Source organism: Lolium perenne, chromosome 5, assembly GCF_019359855.2.
Source record: "Lolium perenne isolate Kyuss_39 chromosome 5, Kyuss_2.0, whole genome shotgun sequence".
In the NCBI taxonomy this organism is placed as follows: Eukaryota; Viridiplantae; Streptophyta; class Magnoliopsida; order Poales; family Poaceae; genus Lolium; species Lolium perenne.
The window spans coordinates 241816566-241822381 of record NC_067248.2 but is presented as its reverse complement, the minus strand read 5'-3'; positions in this window follow the sequence as shown (position 1 = coordinate 241822381).

Genomic DNA, 5816 nt, shown 5'->3' with positions numbered 1-5816 from the left:
ATAGGATTGGTAGTGTCTATAGGAAGTTGTCTGAGTTAAACCAATTCTTCTTATGACTTGAGATGGATATTCACTTGAGAATAATCCTGACACATTTGAGTCAACATTTCTTACCTAGCTTGCCAAGCTAAAGTAAAGTTAGTCAGCTAATCCCAAATATGTAGTATACCATTAAGTCCTTAAAACAATAAATGAGTAGATCACAGTTGGTATACAATACATGGTAGTCCAAAGAGAGGATACAACTATAAGGAAGATATCCTATTGGAAGATGTGTACCAACAAATGTTATGATTAAGTAAGAGTTATTCAAACTCATAATAGAGTAATATCAAGTAATGAAGATATGTGTATAAGAAAGATATCCTATTAGAAGGTGTAAACCAATACAAGTAATGAGTAAGAAAACTATCCAAACTTGTGAAACATTTGATAGTAAGTGATAACTCTAAGTTAGATGAAGTAGTATAGACCATGATGAGTCAATCATGGGAGGTAAGGAAGAGAGATATGAATAACATATGCTTATTTACAAGGTAGAGTTGTTAATCATATATGATTCACCTGAGAATCGTTATGTGATGGACTAGAACATCATAAATACTTAGAAGAAGTACAATAAGAAGCCAGACAATAGTGCAAGAACTGTGTTCCAAAAATATGGGAAGAGTGCCAAGCACATCATGACCATAGACTTATGATAGAAACACTTGGAAGAATAGGAGCTATATTTCCATAGTTATGTGTTTAGAGTAGCAAAGTTAGAACTTAGATATATCATGTGAAGAAGTCCTCAACAAAATGGAAGCTAAGTTGATTCTTCCAAAGAACTTTAGGTCAACCACAACTATTCTAGACCACTTTGTTTCAAGTTTATCTCATTGCAAATGTGCAATTAAGGTAACTGTTGAGACAAATAGTAGAAACCCATATAATCGTGCTAAGTATCATGATATAAACCTATCTATGTGGTGTTATATACTACACATCAGAGCCTGATGTTTAGAGATGTCTTACTCAACTATCATATTCAGGCTTATGATGGTGTGTATTATAAGCACAAAGCTGAATCTTCTTGGATTTTATTGGATTTTCATTGTTTGACTAGATCATACATGAAGTTTGACATTGATATGCAAATGCATGTTGCAATATCAAGTCCTTACTTGATGCTATAGATCTGGTGGGTAATGGTATTCGTGTGAGGAAGTGATGAATTCTGAAGATTCTGAAGACAAGATGAAGGTTCATTAGAAGAAAGGAAACAAAGTTGTGGGAAGCAACCACAATATTTAGAAGGTAGTGATACGTCCAAAACGTATCTACTTTCCCGAACACTTTTGCTATTGTTTTGCCTCTAATTTGTGTATTTTGGATACAACTAACACGGATGATGACGCGTAAAGCACACGCTCGTTGGGAACCCCAAGTGGAAGGTGTGATGCGTACAGCAGCAAGTTTCCCTTAGTAAGAAACCAAGGTTTATCGAACCAGTAGGAGTCAAGAAGCACGTTGAAGGTTGACGGCGGCGGGATGTAGTGCGGCGCAACACCAGGGATTCCGGCGCCAACGTGGAACCTGCACAACACAACCAAAGTACTTTGCCCCAACGAAACAGTGAGGTTGTCAATCTCACCGGCTTGCTGTAACAAAGGATTAACCGTATTGTGTGGAAGATGATTGTTTGCAGAAAACAGTAAAACAAGTATTGCAGTAGATTGTATTTCAGTAAAGAGAATTGGACCGGGGTCCACAGTTCACTAGAGGTGTCTCTCCCATAAGACGAACAACATGTTGGGTGAACAAATTACAGTTGGGCAATTGACAAATAAAGAGAGCATGACCATGCACATACATATCATGATGAGTATAGTGAGATTTAATTGGGCATTACGACAAAGTACATAGACCGCCATCCAACTGCATCTATGCCTAAAAAGTCCACCTTCAGGTTATCATCCGAACCCCCTCCAGTATTAAGTTGCTAACAACAGACAATTGCATTAAGTATTGCGCGTAATGTAACTAGTGACTACATCCTTGAACATAGCACTAATGTTTTATCCCTAGTGGCAACAGCACATCCATAACCTTAGAGGTTCTTGTCACCCCTCCAGATTCACGGAGACATGAACCCACTATCGAGCATAAATACTCCCTCTTGGAGTTACTAGCATCAACTTGGCCAGAGCATCTACTAATAACGGAGAGCATGCAAGATCATAAACAACACATAGATATAACTTTGATAATCAACATAACAAGTATTCTCTATTCATCGGATCCCAACAAACGCAACATATAGAATTACAGATAGATGATCTTGATCATGTTAGGCAGCTCACAAGATCCGACAATGATAGCACAATGGGGAGAAGACAACCATCTAGCTACTGCTATGGACCCATAGTCCAGGGGTAGACTACTCACACATCACACCGGAGGCGACCATGGCGGCGTAGAGTCCTCCGGGAGATGATTCCCCTCTCCGGCAGGGTGCCGGAGGCGATCTCCTGGATCCCCCGAGATGGGATCGGCGTTGGCGGCGTCTCTGGATGGTTTTCCGTATCGTGGCTCTCGGTACTGGGGGTTTAGTCACGGAGGCTTTAAGTAGGCGCAAGGGCAAGTCAGGAGGTGGCACAGGGGCCCCACACCACAGGCCAGCGCGGCCAAGGGGTGGGGCCGCGCCGCCCTAGGGTTTGGCCACCCCGTGGCCCCTCTTCGTCTCATCTTCGGACTTCTGGAAGCTTCGTGGAAAAATAGGCCCCTGGGCTTTGATTTCGTCCAATTCCGAGAATATTTCCTTACTAGGATTTCTGAAACCAAAAACAGCAGAAACAAAGAATCGGCACTTCGGCATCTTGTTAATAAGTTAGTTCCAGAAAATGCACGAATATGACATAAAGTGTGCATAAAACATGTAGATAACATCAATAATGTGGCATGGAACATAAGAAATTATCGATACGTCGGAGACGTATCAGCATCCCCAAGCTTAGTTCTGCTCGTCCAGCGAGTAAAACGATAACACAGATAATTTCTGGAGTGACATGCCATCATAATCTTGATCATACTATTTGTAAAGCATATGTAGTGAATGCAGCGATCAAAACAATGTATATGTCATGAGTAAACAAGTGAATCATAAAGCAAAGATTTTTCATGAATAGCACTTCAAGACAAGCATCAATAAGTCTTGTATAAGAGTTAACTCATAAAGCAATAATTCAAAGTAAAAGCATTGAAGCAACACAAAAGAAGATTAAGTTTCAGCGGTTGCTTTCAACTTGTAACATGTATATCTCATGGATATTGTCAACATAGAGTAATATAATAAGTGCAATAAGCAAGTACGTAGGAATCAATGCACAGTTCACACAAGTGTTTGCTTCTTAAGGTGGAGAGAAATAGGTGAACTGACTCAACATTGAAAGTAAAAGAATGGTCCTCCATAGAGGAAAAGCATCGATTGCTATATTTGTGCTAGAGCTTTGATTTTGAAAACATGAAACAATTTTGTCAACGGTAGTAATAAAGCATATGCATCATGTAAATTATATCTTATAAGTTGCAAGCCTCATGCATAGTGTACCAATAGTGCCCGCACCTTGTCCTAATTAGCTTGGACTACCTGGATTATCACCGCAATACATATGCTTTAACCAAGTTTCACAAAGGGGTACCTCTATGCCGCCTGTACAAAGGTCTAAGGAGAAAGCTCGCATTTGGATTTCTCGCTTTTGATTATTCTCAACTTAGACATCCATACCGGGACAACATAGACAACAGATAATGGACTCCTCTTTTAATGCTTTAAGCATTCAACAACTATTAATTCTTTTCTCATTAGAGATTTGAGGATGTTTGTCCAAAACTGAAACTTCCACCATGGATCATGGCTTTAGTTAGCGGCCCAATGTTCTTCTCTAACAATATGCATGCTCAAACCATTCAACTAAGTGTAGATCGCCCTTACTTCAGACAAGACGAACATGCATAGCAACTCACATGAAATTCAACAATGAAAAGTTGATGGCGTCCCCAGTAAACATGGTTATCGCACAACAAGCAACTTAATAAGAGATAAAGTGCATAATTACATATTCAATACCACAATAGTTTTTAAGCTATTTGTCCCATGAGCTATATATTGCAAAGGTGAATGATGGAATTTTAAAGGTAGCACTCAAGCAATTTACTTTGGAATGGCGGAAAATACCATGTAGTAGGTAGGTATGGTGGACACAAATGGCATAGTGGTTGGCTCAAGTATTTTGGATGCATGAGAAGTATTCCCTCTCGATACAAGGTTTAGGCTAGCAAGGCTTATTTGAAACAAACACAAGGATGAACCGGTGCAGCAAAACTCACATAAAAGACATATTGAAAACATTATAAGACTCTACACCATCTTCCTTGTTGTTCAAACTCAATACTAGAAATTATCTAGACCTTAGAGAAACCAAATATGCAAACCAAATTTTAGCATGCTCTATGTATTTCTTCATTAATGGGTGCAAAGCATATGATGCAAGAGCTTAAACATGAGCACAACAATTGCCAAGTATCACATTACCCAAGACATTTATAGCAATTACTACATGTATCATTTTCCAATTCCAACCATATAACAATTTAACGAAGGAGAAACTTCGCCATGAATACTATGAGTAGAAACCAAGGACATACTTGTCCATATGCTACAGCGGAGCGTGTCTCTCTCCCATAAAGTGAATGCTAGGATCCATTTTATTCAAACAAAACCAAAAACAAAAACAAACCGACGCTCCAAGAAAAAGCACATAAGATGTGATGGAATAAAAATATAGTTTCAGGGGAGGAACCTGATAATGTTGTCGATGAAGAAGGGGATGCCTTGGGCATCCCCAAGCTTAGACGCTTGAGTCTTCTTAATATATGCAGGGGTGAACCACCGGGGCATCCCCAAGCTTAGAGCTTTCACTCTCCTTGATCATGTTGCATCATACTCCTCTCTTGATCCTTGAAAACTTCCTCCACACCAAACTCGAAACAACTCATTAGAGGGTTAGTGCACAATATAAATTGACATATTCAGAGGTGACACAATCATTCTTAACACTTCTGGACATTGCATAATGCTACTGGACATTAGTGGATCAAATAAATTCATCCAACATAGCAAAAGAGGCAATGCGAAATAAAAGGCAGAATCTGTCAAAACAGAACAGTTCGTATTGAAGAATTTTAAAATGGCACCAGACTTGCTCAGATGAAAATGCTCAAATTGAATGAAAGTTGCGTACATATCTGAGGATCATGCACGTAAATTGGCTTAATTTTCTGAGCTACCTACAGGGAGGTGGACCCAGATTCGTGACAGCAAAGAAATCTGGAACTGTGCAGTAATCCAAATCTAGTACTTACTTTTCTATCAACGGCTTAACTTGGCACAACAAAACACAAAACTAAGATAAGGAGAGGTTGCTACAGTAGTAAACAACTTCCAAGACACAAAATAAAAACAAAGTACTGTAGGTAAAACATGGGTTGTCTCCCATAAGCACTTTTCTTTAACGCCTTTCAGCTAGGCGCAGAAAGTGTGTATCAAGTATTATCAAGAGACGAAGTGTCAACATCATAATTTGTTCTCATAATAGAATCAAAAGGGTACTTCATTCTCTTTCTAGGGAAGTGTTCCATACCTTTCTTGAGAGGAAATTGATATTTTATATTACCTTCCTTCATATCAATGATAGCACCAACAGTTCGAAGAAAAGGTCTTCCCAATATAATGGGACAAGATGCATTGCATTCAATATCCAAGACAACAAAAT